This window comes from Rosa rugosa, chromosome 4, assembly GCF_958449725.1.
Source record: "Rosa rugosa chromosome 4, drRosRugo1.1, whole genome shotgun sequence".
Taxonomy (NCBI): Eukaryota; Viridiplantae; Streptophyta; class Magnoliopsida; order Rosales; family Rosaceae; genus Rosa; species Rosa rugosa.
This window is the reverse complement of record NC_084823.1, coordinates 29,175,892-29,190,895: the sequence shown is the minus strand read 5'-3', so window position 1 is coordinate 29,190,895 and position 15,004 is coordinate 29,175,892.

Below are 15,004 nucleotides of genomic sequence, written 5' to 3'. Positions count from 1 at the left end.
GATGAGAGAAGTGTATTTCATTATAGAGAATAGGAGCCCTATATATAGGGATTACAAAGTGCATAATTAAAGAGTACAAGGATTCCTATTCTAACCTGGAGTAGGAAACCTCTCCTATTACAACTATAGAACTTATCCTAGTTTGACTAGGCACACTAAGTGTCAATATCCTTCAACACTCCCCCTTGTGCCGCTCAAACTTGGTGGCGACGCTTCATCCGTTGCCTCGTTAAAAACCTTGCTCGAGTGAAAAACCCTGTGGGATAAAAATGAACTCGAGGAGGAGAAAAGAGTGCAACACGTCCTTGATCCTTCGAGACTGAGTAACTCCCCCTGATGTCGATATCTCCCCCTGATTGCTACAATCATGGGAGTTCGGATAACCTTCTTAATCCGATACTCTTCACATGTTTCTCGAAGGTGGATTTAGGTAACGACTTAGTGAATAAGTCCGCTACATTATCCTCTGATCGGATTTGGTTTACTTCAATCTTTAGAAGTGATTGTTGTTGCTGATTATAAAAGAATTTAGGCGATATATGCTTGGTGTTGTCGCCTTTGATGAAACCTAACTTCATTTGTTTAATACAAGCTGCATTATCCTCATAAATGCATGTAGGTTCATCCGTGGTAGATTTCAAACCACAACTTCCTTGAATGTGTCGAATTACAGACCTTAGCCATACACATTCACGTACAGCTTCATGTAGAGCAATAATCTCTGCATGATTTGAGGAAGTAGCAACAAGAGTCTGTTTTGTAGAGATATCGCAGTGCTTCCCATGGTAAAGACATAACCTGTTTGGGAGCGACCTTTGTGAGGGTCAGAGAGGTACCCTGCATCAGCAAAACCCATCAAGACATCATTGTCGTTTTGATGGAGGGAGATAGGAGGACGCCGGCCACCATGAGCGGCGGCGGCAACATGGCCGGCGGCCATTCCATGGACGGGGGCGTTTTGCCTTTTGGGGTCCGATCCCAACTTTCCGTCATTCCTTTTCTCTCTGTAGGGATAGAATAGGCCCATATCAATCGTACCTCTTAGGTATCGAAAGATGGTCTTTACACCAATCCAATGGCGGCGTGTTGGCGCAGAGCTATGTCGAGCTAACAAGTTCACTGCGAATGAGATATCCGGTCTTGTGCATTGAGCTAAGTACAATAATGCGCCTATTGCACTCAAATAGGGCACTTCGGCCTCTAATGGTTCTTCGTCCTCATCCCTTGGACGAAACAGATCTTTTCCTGGCTCAAGACTACGGCCGATCATGGGAGTACTCGCAGGCTTCGCTTTATCTTCATTAAAGCGCCTTAGGACCTTCTGAGTATATGCAGACTGATGGATCAAAATCCCATCACTACGGTGCTCGAGTTCTAAACCGAGACAAAACCGTGTTTTCCCAAGATCTTTCATCTCAAATTCGGATTTCAAGTATTTAGCAGTTTCCTTCAACTCATCTAGAGTTCCAATTAGGTTCATGTCATCGACATAAACTGCTACGATTGCAAATCCGGAACTTGTTCTTTTAATGAACACGCATGAGCATATTTCATTGTTAATATATCTCTTCCCAATCAAGTAGTCACTTAGACGGTTATACCACATCCGTCCGGATTGTTTTAATCCATATAGTGAGCGTTTTAACCTTATTGAAAACGCACTCCGTGGTTTAGAGCCACTTGATTTGGGTAATTGAAGTCCATCTGGAACCTTCATATATATCTCTGAATCTAGATCCCCATAGAGATATGCTGTAACCACATCCATAAGCTGCATGTCAAGTTTTTCGGAAACTACCAAACTGACAAGGTAGCGGAACGTTATAACGTCCATTACGGGAGAATATGTCTCCTCGTAGTCGATTCCAGGGCGTTGTGAGAAACCTTGCGCCACAAGGCGGGCTTTATATCTTACCACCTCATTTTTCTCATTACGCTTTCTAACAAAGACCCATTTATGGCCAACAGGCTTTACACTTGGGGGTGTCTGCGTTACAGGCCCAAATACCTGTCTCTTTGTTAGTGAATCCAATTCAACCTGGATCGCATCTTTCCATTTAGGCCAATCTGCTCTTCGTTGACATTCTTCAATAGAGCGAGGTTCGATATCATCATATTCTATAATTCCTTTTGCAATATGATATGCAAATGCATCATCAATCGCCATAGAATTTCTATCCATCATCTCATGTACACTAGTGTAATTTATGGAGATCTCTCTATTCTCTGGAGTTGGTTCTGACATTGGAGCGTCCCCCAATGATGTCTCTTGGACATAACCATAATCCGGAATATTCTCATGAGATGGATTATTCACATCGATGATTAATGGATTATTTTGTGCCAAACTCGCTTTCTTTCTTGGGCGAGAATCCATCGAACCTATGGGCCTCCCGCGCTTCCTGGCAGGAGCCGTGGGCCTAGCCATAACGTCACCATCATTGAGAGATGGGACGTTGGCGCCATGCTCATGCATTCTTGAGTTGGCGTCATGTCCTCTACTTTTAGGGACTTCAATCCTTGCAGGCACGTTTGCAGCAGGTATGTGTGATCTCGTCACTTTAGCGATATCAGAAAACGCATCAGGCATCGATTCTGCTACGTTCTGAAGATCGAGAATTCTCCGCACTTCAATTTCGGATTGTGCGGTTCGGGGATCAAGATGAGACAGAGTGGGGACAGACCACGACAATTCCTGTCGTTCCTGTTGAACATTGATGTTCTTATCTCCCCCTAACGATGGGAAGACTGTCTCATCGAAGTGACAATCCGCAAATCTAGCGGTAAAGAGATCGCCTGTCAAGGGTTCTATGTAGCGGATAATCGTTGGAGAATCATATCCAACATAAATACCTAATCGTCTTTGAGGACCCATTTTGGTGCGCTGTGGTGGCGCAATTGGCACATAAAATGCACACCCAAATATGCGTAAGTGTGAGACATTAGGCTCATACCCAGTCACCATCTGGGACGCAAAAAATGGTTGAGTGGCAGTGGGCCTCAGACGAATAAGCACAGCTGCATGCAATATTGCATAGCCCCAAGCAGAAATAGGGAGATTGGTGCGCATTACCAATGCCCTAGCGACCATTTGTAGTCGTTTAATGGCGGCTTCTGCGAGACCATTTTGGGTGTGAACATGAGGAACAAGATGTTCAACATCAATCCCAATGGACATGCAATAATCATCAAAAGTCTTTGATGTAAACTCTCCAGCATTGTCTAATCTTATAGACTTAATAGGATGATCAGGGTGGTGAGCCCTTAACTTAATTATTTGTGCTAAGAGTTTAGCAAATGCAGCGTTCCTTGTGGACAATAGCATGACAGGTGACCAGCGTGTCGATGCATAAACCAATACCATAAAATATCGAAATGGTCCGCATGATGGTTGAATAGGTCCACAAATATCACCTTGGATTCTTTGCAAGAATGGTATATTTTCTTTGGTGTCCTTTGCATAGGATGGTCTCGATCCTAACTTTGCTAAAGAGCAGGCTTTGCAGAACGAATGATGGGCTTTAGAAGCAACCAATGAGGATTTTGGTTGAGCCACAAAATCACAAGTGACTTTAGAAGTAAAAGTTGGAGACAAAGGAGCCTTGGTGGCGTCAATGCCACCCTGAGGCCGCAGGGGGAAGGCGGCGCCGGCCAAGGATGGCCGGATTTGGGGGTGAACGGCGCCGTGAGGCGCAGGGGCTCCTTCGGTGTCCAAAAACCGAGTTGTACTTCTTTTCGTTCTGAAAAAGGGATGTCCGTGTGAAGTCTTTAATATACGGATCATCATGTCACGACGTGGGTGTCCCAAACGGTCGTGCCAAAGCCTATATGTGTCGGAATCCCATAAATCATTTCTCATGACATGGTTGGATTCAATGACTCGAATAGTGGTTGCATACAACCCACTAGAGCGACACATAAGTTTCTCTAAGACTTGTTTATGTCCGTAGTCATTAGAGGTGATGCAAAGGAACTCTTGTCCATTCTCACAATGTGTTTCCACATGAAAACCATTGGCTCTTATATCTTTGAAGCTTAATAGGGTTCTTCCTGCCCTAGGATCATAAAGAGCTTCGGTGACATTTAAAGTCGTGCCATTTGGCAACAGAAATTGGGCTGGTCCTCGACCATGGATCAATCGAGATGATCCAGCCATCGTAGTCACGGAAGATCGAGATGGTGTCATCCATAGAAATAGCTGTCTATTTCGAAGGATAGTATGTGTAGTGGCACTATCCACGAGGCATTCTAGCTCTCCGGGAAACATACTGAAAAATAATAAAGTTCGAAATTAAAACATGTCCAAGACATTGAATAAAATAAATCGATACTTTATTAAGAATAGCCAATGATTACATCAAAGTTTCTTGACCAAAATCTAATCCAACTTAAAAATCAAACCGTAGACAAATCGTAGTCACTCAATCCGTTCGGTAATTTCAATTTAGTTGTGACCAGGTAAGGTAAGGCGAGATTTTGGTGGAGCGTTGCTCACTTTTAAAACCGTTCTCTCAGATCAAACCTTGCCTAGACATCACAAGTACTCTTGAGTACGCCTAGAGGGAAAAAGTTAATACAATAAGTCATTTTATTGATTTAAGGCATAATAGCCATTACATAATTCTTGGAAAAATAAGGGACTATACTAATCAAAATCTGCAGCATCCTTGTGCAATTCCTTGTCAGATTTGAAGTCCGCTATGGTGAGATTGACGTTGGCATCATCACCATCTCCTTCTTCTTCTTCGGCAACATGTGCTTCAGACTCTCTGAAGTCTCTATATGCCTTGTAATGTGCAGCTAATTGTTTGCTTGCATTGCATTGCTTGAACCAATGTTCAATAGATCCACATCTGTGGCATGCATCATTACGATTTCCTCCCTTGAATTGAGATGCATCACGTGCATGAGGACGAGATTGACGTCCTTGTTGGACAATGGCGCCACCTCTATGGCCGGCGGCCTTGTGTCCCCCCCTCTCCCACGTTTGCCTTTGTTGTTACGTGTTCCCGCGACATTTTGGCGGTTTCCTTCCTTTGTAGGGCGGTTATATGGACCAAAACGGCCGTTGTGTCCCTTAATTTTAGGGTTCCGCTCCTTGCGCCCTCCTTTGGGTGCATTATTATAATTTGCCTCATGAACGCTCTTAGTTCCGATGGGCCTCGAATTATAATTCTTCACGAGGATATTATCAAGCTTTTCAGCTACAGACATAATATTAATTAGCTGATGAAACCTCGTGAGCCGTCCAGTATTGAATTCAGTTCGGTATTGCTTTGATAGCAAAATAGCTGCGACGGGGAAGGTGGAGAGAGTTTTCTCAATTAGTTCTTGCTCTGTGACAGGTTGTCCACAGAACCCCAACATGGTTTTGAGGCGAAGAACTTCTGAATTATATTCAGCTACAGATTTGAAGTCAGCAAATCGTAGATTGTTCCATTGAACTATCAAGTCAGGGAGGAGGGTATCCTTTACATTACCAAAACGCTCCTCAAGCGCAACCCATAATTCTCTAGCATCCTTGATTGCCATATACTCCAATCGGAGTGATTTATCCATGTGGCGTCTCATTAAGATGAGAGCGGTGGCATTATTTGTAGCCGTACGCTCAAATATGAGGTCGGAATTTGGTGCTTGAATTACGGGTAGGATCCCTTTTGAAGTGAGATGATTCTCAACATCCGTGACCCAACTATGATATTCCGAGCCAGTTGAGTCAAGGATAGGAAAGTCAAGTTTTGACATCCTGAAATAAGAAGAAGAAATATATTAGTTTCGGAGTTAAAACTTCCACGACAACTAAATATTTAGATTTCCGAGCTATGCTACCAAGAAATCGATTTCCAAGAAAATTGGATTAGACCGAAACAATGATGTTTATAAGGTCGTTAATCGATGCTTGCGGACGCTCTTAGTCCGAAGTCTTACGAACGCTCTTAGTTCGTTTATAGCGCGAATCCCCACGATTCCGCTTTCTCAAAATCGAACCCACGTTATAAGAAAGGTGGGATGAAGAAGAAGGGAGGTTTTGAAGTCCCCGAGAAAAGAAGAAGTATTTAAATTTATGAACTTCAAAACTTACTCTTGAATACTTACTTGTATTTGGATCACGCGCGTGTCGATGCAGGCGTGATGGAGCGAAGCAATCCGAGTAGAGGAGTGCAGTGAATGCGGGGCAGCAGGGGTTGCGGTGGTAGTAGTGGTGCAGGAGCAGCGGAGGCAAACTGCAGGGGCAGCAGATACACGGCAGAGTTGGCCGAGGTGAATGGGAGGTGTGACTGAGTGTGCAGTCGGCTATGGGCTGCAGTTTGCAGCTGCTGCCAGTTGGTAGCGTAGGGCAGAAACGCTAGCCAAGCTAGCTGGAGGACACGGACGCTGCAGGGGCAGCAGACTTGCGGTAAGGCTGCAGGGGCAGCGCGCAAGGCAGCAGGGGCTGCTGTGAGGCTGCAAGGGCAGCGATACAGCGCTGCAAGCGCACGGGCGCTCAAGCTGCAGCGAAGGAGCGCAGGGGCGTGTAGCGCGGGGCGCGCGAAGGCAGGCTGCAGCGAAGGCTTGGCTAGCTCGGGCTAGGGGGCTGCTGGGGCAGTAGGCACGCAGGAAAGCAGAATAGTTGGTTTCGGTTTTTGTGTTTTAGCTTTTGTGGTTTAGGGCTCGTGCTGATAACGTGTTTAAGTATATTGGTATTGAGAGAGATTGATGAGAGAAGTGTATTTCATTATAGAGAATAGGAGCTCTATATATAGGGATTACAAAGTGCATAATTAAAGAGTACAAGGATTCCTATTCTAACTTGGAGTAGGAAACCTCTCCTATTACAACTATAGAACTTATCCTAGTTTGACTAGGCACACTAAGTGTCAATATCCTTCAACAAATAAAAATTAAAAAATTAAAAAAAAACAGCTCAACATCTTCGAAGATCACCAATTATATGAGCTTTTTGTTAATCTTGTTTTCTTTTAATGTGATAAGGGTAACTGTTTGTATAAATTTCGTATTAAAAAAATAATAACAAATAAATAAATAAATAAATAAAAACTGTTTGTATACCCTAAGATCCATTCTTACAGTTGCACTTAATCCTAAATCGTTCAAATAAACATTGTGAGTTGTCTACGTCGATAATCGTGCCAAGTTATGAAAGTTGTTGGTGTAGAATCTCCCTTAGCAGCATTATTACGTACTTTATTGGCCCAAAAAAAGAAGAAGCCATTACTACTTTAACGGCAGGTGAGATGACCGTAAGGATTTGTTGCTTCCAGGCTCCCAAGGTGTATGTCATCATGCTTCCATTCCTTTGAAGTTTCCCTCACCACGTTATCGTGGTCTTCTAACTTTTTCAATCAGTAAGAGACCAAGTATTGGATGCAAAAAAGAAAAACAAAAACAGAGTATCTTTGTGAACAAAAAACTGAAAAAATCATGTATTTAAATTAAGGTTGTGACTCGGTTAGTTCGAATCGATTATAGGTATTATCAACTTCAAAACCAAAGCTTTCGGTTTCAAAATTGAGCTACCAATTACCGACCAAAATTTTCGGTTTTTAATCATATCTACTAAATTCGGTAATTCAGTTTTCGATATTACCAACTTTAAAACAACTAATCATTTGTAATAAAAATTAGAATGAACAATACTAGGTTTTTTAATTTTATAGTTGTAAACTTTGTATTCATCTACTTATTATAGCTTTCTTTTGTACATATGACATCAAGTTTTAACCATGTTCAATAAAACTAGGTTATTTAACAATCTTTGACCAAAAAAGGTTAGTTTTTTTTTGACAAAAAAAGACCTAGCTCTGCTAGGGTTTACTCGACGGCGGCAGCCTTCGACAAATTTCTCAAGCATGGCCGATGGTGGTGAACCTCCGACTGGGCGAGTGGGGATTTGCTCTCTTATTGCCTATAGTTGGATTGCGGATTGCGGCGGCAGGGGAGTTCTCCGACGTATCTCTCTGAGTATTGATTCCTATTTCCCTCTCGTTCCAATGGTTTTGGTTGTTAGTTTGGGCATGATTTCAGTGTCGCTGAGGTTAAGCGACGGTTTGGTGATGAAAGGCTTTGTTTCCGGAACCAACGGAGTTCTGGTGTTGAAGTCGGGTTTTGGGAGACTGATGGCGAGCACGATTATGAAGCGAGTTGTTGGATTACCGCGGGACAGGGTCGTTGACTCATGTTATTTGGCGGAGAAGGACGACGTCGGTGATTATGGGGGTTTTTTCTGGTCTGACTTTGATTTGACTGCCGGTGGTCATGGTGATGAGGTCGAGAGGCCATGGGTCAGATGTGGCATCGGCATCTTCTAGATTGGGTTGTCTCTGAACGTGGGCACTGACGCTGATGTTGACGCTTGGGTATGCAGCGTCTCAGTTGCTAGGGCGTCAAGGGGTTGGGCTCCAAACCACAGCAAGTTGGGCCTGATGGTGGATGTTTGCAATGTTCGCATTGATGTTGGATGTGGTGGTTCGCGGCAACGCGAAATTGGGCAATTTGTGGAGGCTGCTACTGCAAAGGATGATGTGGAAGGTGCTATGTCACATTCCACTATTAGTTTAATTTAATTATTGCTTGGGTCGCAAAAACCAGTGCCTTAGTTGTTACCATTTATGCCTGGAGGATGGTTTGTCATCCGTTGCTTCGAGGTGTCTGGTTTTTGTTAGAATAACGGTGCGTGGACTTCCTAAAAGGTGGGTGTACTCGGGATTTTTTGGGATTTTATTCTTCTAGAATAGGGTGTCATGAGGTTCTAAGGAACGATTGCTTTCTGTCGACCCCATAGGGATATTTCGTTTTTGTACTGCTCGCTGAATCTAATGAAAGGGCTGACCTATTTCGTTCAAAAAACAATCTTTGACCAAGTTACTTAAAGTACATGTACTAATAATGTAGTATATGTAGTAATGTTCATACTAATATAAAAAAATTTATGTTTATTTCTTAATATACATGTATGTGTATTGAAATCTATAATATATAAAGCTAATATTTAGATAATCGTTAGATTCGGTATTTATCAAAACCAACTTTTTCGATAATTTTTTATTTCGATTTTGTCGGTCTCGGTTACCAAAAAATTGATTTACCAAACCTAAAATATCAGTTGGTATTCGGTCGGTTTGGTAATTATCAAACCAAGTGGTTGCCCTAATTCAAACTCAAAAGTATATGAAGTGGTGTACGTCACTGGCACCCCTTACTCCAATCCTTGTCATTCTTGTCGTAGATCTTTCAAGGTTTTGGTACAAGACTTCAAAATTTTTCCTTTTTCTTCCAGTTTAGGATGAAAAAAAGTATTACAACAGAAGTTCAGTGTGTTGAAAATACTTTTGATATTTTTAGCAATGAAGAGAACAGGAATAATGATTGATGGTAGTTTCCTTGGAAAATTTTTAATTTCGAAAAGTTCTGCCATACCTTAAGGTATCAATACCTTAAAATTCGTAATCACATATGGGCCGTCCATTTTACACGGAAAAATTCAACGGTTGTAAAAAAACCAAAGCTATAGACTGGCTACCTACTATGTAGGTAATATTACCGTTAATCACTAACAATCGTATTTAGGAGATAAAGCAAGCATGACATCTAGTATGTTTTCAATCGTATTTCGCAGGTGTTTCTGGATTCTTTTGAATTTTTTGTATGGTTTCTTGAATATGGGAGTGGGTGATGAGTGTTTGGGAAATTTGAATGGATTTTGTGAGAGATTTCAAGGGATTTTCGAGAATGTGGGTAATGCATTTGTTAGTAGAAAAAAACAATCGAGTTGGATTTATGTTACGGCCGGTGGTTCCTTTTCAAATTGTGATGCTTTGGGGTCAAATTTGGTTGTTATGTTTTCGCAGGTGTTTCTGGGTTCTTTTGAATTTTGTGTCTATGTTCTTGAATATGGGAGTCGGTGATGAGTGTTTGGGAAATTTGAATGGGTTTTGTGAGAGATTTCGAGGGGTTTTCGAGAATGTGGATGATACATTTGTTAGTAGAGCAAATTAATTGAGTTGGGTTTATGTTAGGTATAAATTGGAATGTGGTGAGAATGAAGTTGGGAGTGAGGCAGCATTTTGAGATGAGTTTGTCAAAGGGGTTTTGCCCGTTTGCCCAAAATCATGACGTATTTTGCCCATTCAATCAACTAAGTTGGTATTTTGCCCAAGTACACAAACTTTAGGGGAAAAGACTCCTAAGGGTAGTCCTTTTAGGGTAGTGCCAAATATATCATATGCTGACTTTTGGGTCCAAAACTCACTTTTTCTTAGAAAAACTTGTTCCAACTTCTGAGAAAAACAAAACTAGCCTTCAACATGCCCAAGTTTTTCACCTAACAACTCCCTGCCTAGCGGTTACTTTAACAGGCGGAATCACTGCTGCTTGTTTCTATCCTAAGCTGAGGCAACTCTTCCTAAGAAACAGAAATTCTGAACTTAAAGGTAATACAAGTTTTAAGGCAGAACACAACACAGATATAAAATACTAACATAAAGCTTTGAAAAATTTAAAAGACTTGATGAAGTGGGTGAACACACTGAAATCATTTATATAAACATAATTACAAGCTAGAAATTCAGAGCCTCATTCTCAAGTAAACAGCTAAAAAGCTGTTAAGCTATCCATAAGAATGATTACAGATACTTACTTGAAATGAAAGTACTCCACACTTAGACAGAAAGGAAAGAGCACCCTGCTACTACAACTTTCTTGAGGGAAGACTGTTGTGCTCTATTTTCTGATCTAATTTTCGGATGCCTTACAACTGAAACTAAAGCTCCTTATATAGGGAGCGGAACTCAAACTAGAATTCAAAATATAAAAATGTACATAACAACTCCGTGATTTTCTGCTTTCGTGAGTGCTCCTGATGGTGGAGGTCGGTTGGCAAAAGCAGATTCTTTTTAGGTGAAATGTTTTTCACCTTCTTCTTTTGAAAAGCAAAAGCAGCTTTTGGGAAAAGTCCAAAGTTGCTTTCGGTGCTTTCTACACCTGCTGCTTCACATGTTCTCGTCTGTTTCTGAGTTGTGGCCAAGGACGAACGAGTTGTTATCCATCCGGGCCATTCTAGCAGTAGTTACATTTTCTTGGACATCTGTGTCTTCATACATTTTGTAGTGGTTGTCATTTTCAAGTTTTTCAACCCACTGTAAGCATGCCAGTGTCGAATCTATTTCCTTTCTCGTGAGAGATAGGAAGAGGTCACTACTGATTACGTCAGGATGATCGTAAGCAGTGATTATTGTTTTCTCTCCTGCTGCCAGGAATGTATTTCTTGTATCTTCTTCGATGATCTTCTTGATATATTCTAGAGACATGGCCTTCATCCATGGAATGCTTGAATTTGGCTGGCCATTGTATCCAACACAGGCGGGCTGAAGATATCTTCTTTGAATAATTCTCACATAGTGATAAGGAGAAATGTATTCAACTTCACCGTTTGCTTTCTGAATCTATTCTGGTGGAGTAGATTTGAACTTCAGTCTAAGAGTGCAGTCATTTTTTCTGACAGTTTTTACTGTGTTGACGATGATAGGGGGCAGGCCTTTGAGATCATCATTCGTTTTGGGCTATAGATTATGGACAAAACCATTTTCAACAAGCCAAAGCTTGTGTTCTTGAGGATGTTCACTCTGAACATTAACTCCGTATCTTCCAACATAAGGTCCTGCAACAATGAAGAGGGTTGGAGGAATACATGCCTCAGAATTATGACTTCCAATCAGATTATGGAATTCAAACCATTCTGATTCTTTTAATGCTATGATAGGAACCCTAGCACTTTCTGGGTCTTCAAGATAATGAATTTTTTCTTTCTGAACAGCACTTTGCTGTGTATGAACTTCTTCAAACTGTGGTCTGCCATTCTCATGGAGTTCTTCAGCTAAGGCAAAAAGAGCTGGGAACATCATACCACTGTTTCTTTCTTGAAAGGCAAATAAGAGGTTATCAAGGATTGCCTTCTGGTGATAAGCTAATCTCCTACCAGTTCTGAACACAGGATCAGCAAAAGTTTGCAGTTCGTAACTAAAAACATTTATTACTCCTGTTGGAGTTGGTTTGCTTTTTGGCAAAGCAACAGCCTTCAACGGTCTTGATGAGCATTTACCGTCTGCCGTTTGAGACGGGCTAGCCAATCCTTTACCCTGGGATTGATCATTTGAAGCTAAGCCTTTTGGACCTAGCAGAAACCTTTTGAGGATTTTTTTCTTTGGGATCCTCATTAGTTTCATGTTCTTTCCCAGTTCTTCTGCTTCTGAGATTGCGACCTTAGTCGTCATCTTTTCGGCTGAACATTGCCATTTCTCTGGTTAATGCGTCTGGAAGATAGTTCTTGTTTCTTGCAATTAACTCAACATTATAATCATATTGGTTAAGAAATAATTGCCAGTTTGCTAATCTTCCTCTATCAGCAGCTTTATCAAGTTTAAAATTTTTTAAATTCTTTACTCTAGCACCATCGGTGCGGACAGTAAAGGATTTTCCAAGAAAAGCTGGAGAGTTTAGAATTGTTTTCTTGACAGCCAAAATTTCTTTTTCCCCTGTGGGATAATTTTGTTCTGCAAGGCCGAACTTGCCGCTACAAAATTTACAGATATTTTCACTGTTAGTTCCAGGCGTTTTTGCCAGGACAACACCGGACCAGTAATTATCACTCGCATCTGTCTGGAGAATGATTTCATCATGTTCCTCTGGTTGTTGTAGAGGAGGGAGATTTTTGCAGAGATTTTTTATCTGCTTCACAATTTTTTTATCATCTTCTGTGAAGTTCCATTTTCTTTTGGAACTTGTTTTAGGAGATAACATTGTCGTTAGTCCTGAGATTTTGGAAATGAAATCTCTCCCATAATTGATGACTCCTAAGAATCTCTCTAGACTCTTAGCATCAGGAATTCTATCTGGGAACTTCCAGATTTTCTCAAGGATGTGGGGTTGGGGTTTTATCACTCCATTAATTCTTGATGTTTATTCCGAGGAAATCAACTTCATCCAGGATAAAGAAGATTTTCTTTTCTCCTAGGATAATTCCATGCTGTACTATCAGCTTTACAACCTCATAGAGGTGTTTCATGTGTTCTTCTCTGTTTTTGGAGAAGAAAAGAATGTCATCAATGTAGACGACGCAGAACTCAGCAACATGTTTGAAGATGTCATCCATCTATCTTTGGAAGATTGAGGGGGCTTGTTTTAGGCCAAAGGGCATTACTAACCATTCGTAATGACCTTGTGGTGTTCCAAATGCAGTGAGAGGAACACTTTCTAGATGCATCTTGACTTGCCAAAAACCCGACTTTGCATCGAATTTTGAAAAGACTTTAGCTCCTCTGAGCTGGTTTATCATGACTCTTACCTGAGCAATTTGATAACCGTCTTTCACGGTCTTCTTATTGTCATCTCTGTAGTCAATTACCATTCTAGCTTTTCCTCTGAGGTTTTCTGCATGATTTCTCACGTAGAATGCTGGAGCATGATGAGGGCTAGTGGATGGTTGAATTAATCTCTTCTTCAGGAGATCTTCAATATCTTTTCTGAATTCTTTTTGGTCTTCCTCTTTGTACTGAGGAATGGCTTTGACATGACAGATAGCATTCATATCCTGTAATCTTAATTCACAGACCACTGGGTCTTTTTCCCAGAATTTCTAAGGATCTACATCGATATTCTGTTCGAGTAGTATTTTGATTTTATCAAGAGTATGAATTTTCTGAGACTCAAGTTTATTCTGGAAGTGCTTGAGGTTATGCTCATGGATGAAACTAGCTTCTTCATTTTCACTAGTTTCTTCTTCTTCTTCTTCAGAAGATTCTTCAACAAGTAATTCCTCTTGTTGTTTGATTTGGAGTATCGTTTCAAATTTGGGCTTGTAGGGGGTAAGATCACCACTATTCTGTTGCGATCTCTGATATTGAGTAGTGAAGTTTGGACCTACTACACTTTTTGCTTGTGTAAGTCGGTCTGCCCAGAACACCCGTTCTCCTTTTCTAAAGCCTATCGCTTCTTCATCTTGAATAAATCTTTGTTGGAGAATAAAATCATTGCCCAACAAGAAATCAGATCCTTGGCCTTCAGATTTCCAAAGAGTATGGATGATAAATGTTCCTCCACCAATGGTGATATGAACATTTTTTGCTACTTTATTCATTGTAAGATGACTTCCATCAAACTGGACACCAGTAGCTATTCTTTTCTTATCTTCTTTCCAGAGTTCTTCTGGAATTGCAAATCTCTCTGCAACAGTGAATCCCGATCCATTATCTACAAATGCATGTAGATGATATTTCTTGTGATCAGGGAATTTTAATCCAATCTCTATGTAGTTGCTGTACCTACTAGTTGAGACGATCTTTGATTGTTGAAGCTCATTTTCTTGAGCTTGTTCCTGTGGTATGAATAGTTTACACTCTTCTGGAACATTTTCTGGTGTTTCAACCAGTTCTATATTTTCATCGATTTGTTCTTCATCGATGTTTTCTTTCTTTATTATAGAGGAAGAGGGAGGAGATGGTTCCATAATTTTTTGGAACAGAGTTTCTACCTCTTTTTCTTCTTCTTTCTCTTTTTGCTCAGAGAAATATTCTTCATATTCTTGTTCTACCAATTGGCTGATAAGGCCATTCTTGGTTTTTCTTCTTGCTTCAGCTATGAAGCATTTTTTGTGATAAGTCTTTTTTGACTCTTCACAGAACATAGGAAGTCCATTCTTTTCGTGACATAGGCAGAAGTCACAAACGAATGTACCAGGGTTCACCTGATAAGAAGACATTATTCCTTATGTCTTACTTTCTTCCCAGTTTTTGACTTTTAGAATATTCATCTGTCTAGATTCTAAGTATTCTACTTCATAATCTATTTCAGAGTCAGATGATTCTCCTTCTTCAGACCAGGCAGAGTAGATTGACCTGTCATCTTCTTCGTCATCAGAATAGGCTATTTCGTAGCCTTTCATATTTGCTGTTTCTATTATTGGCTCATATTCTTCAAATAGAGCTTTAGTAGATCTTTTACCCTTTTCCGG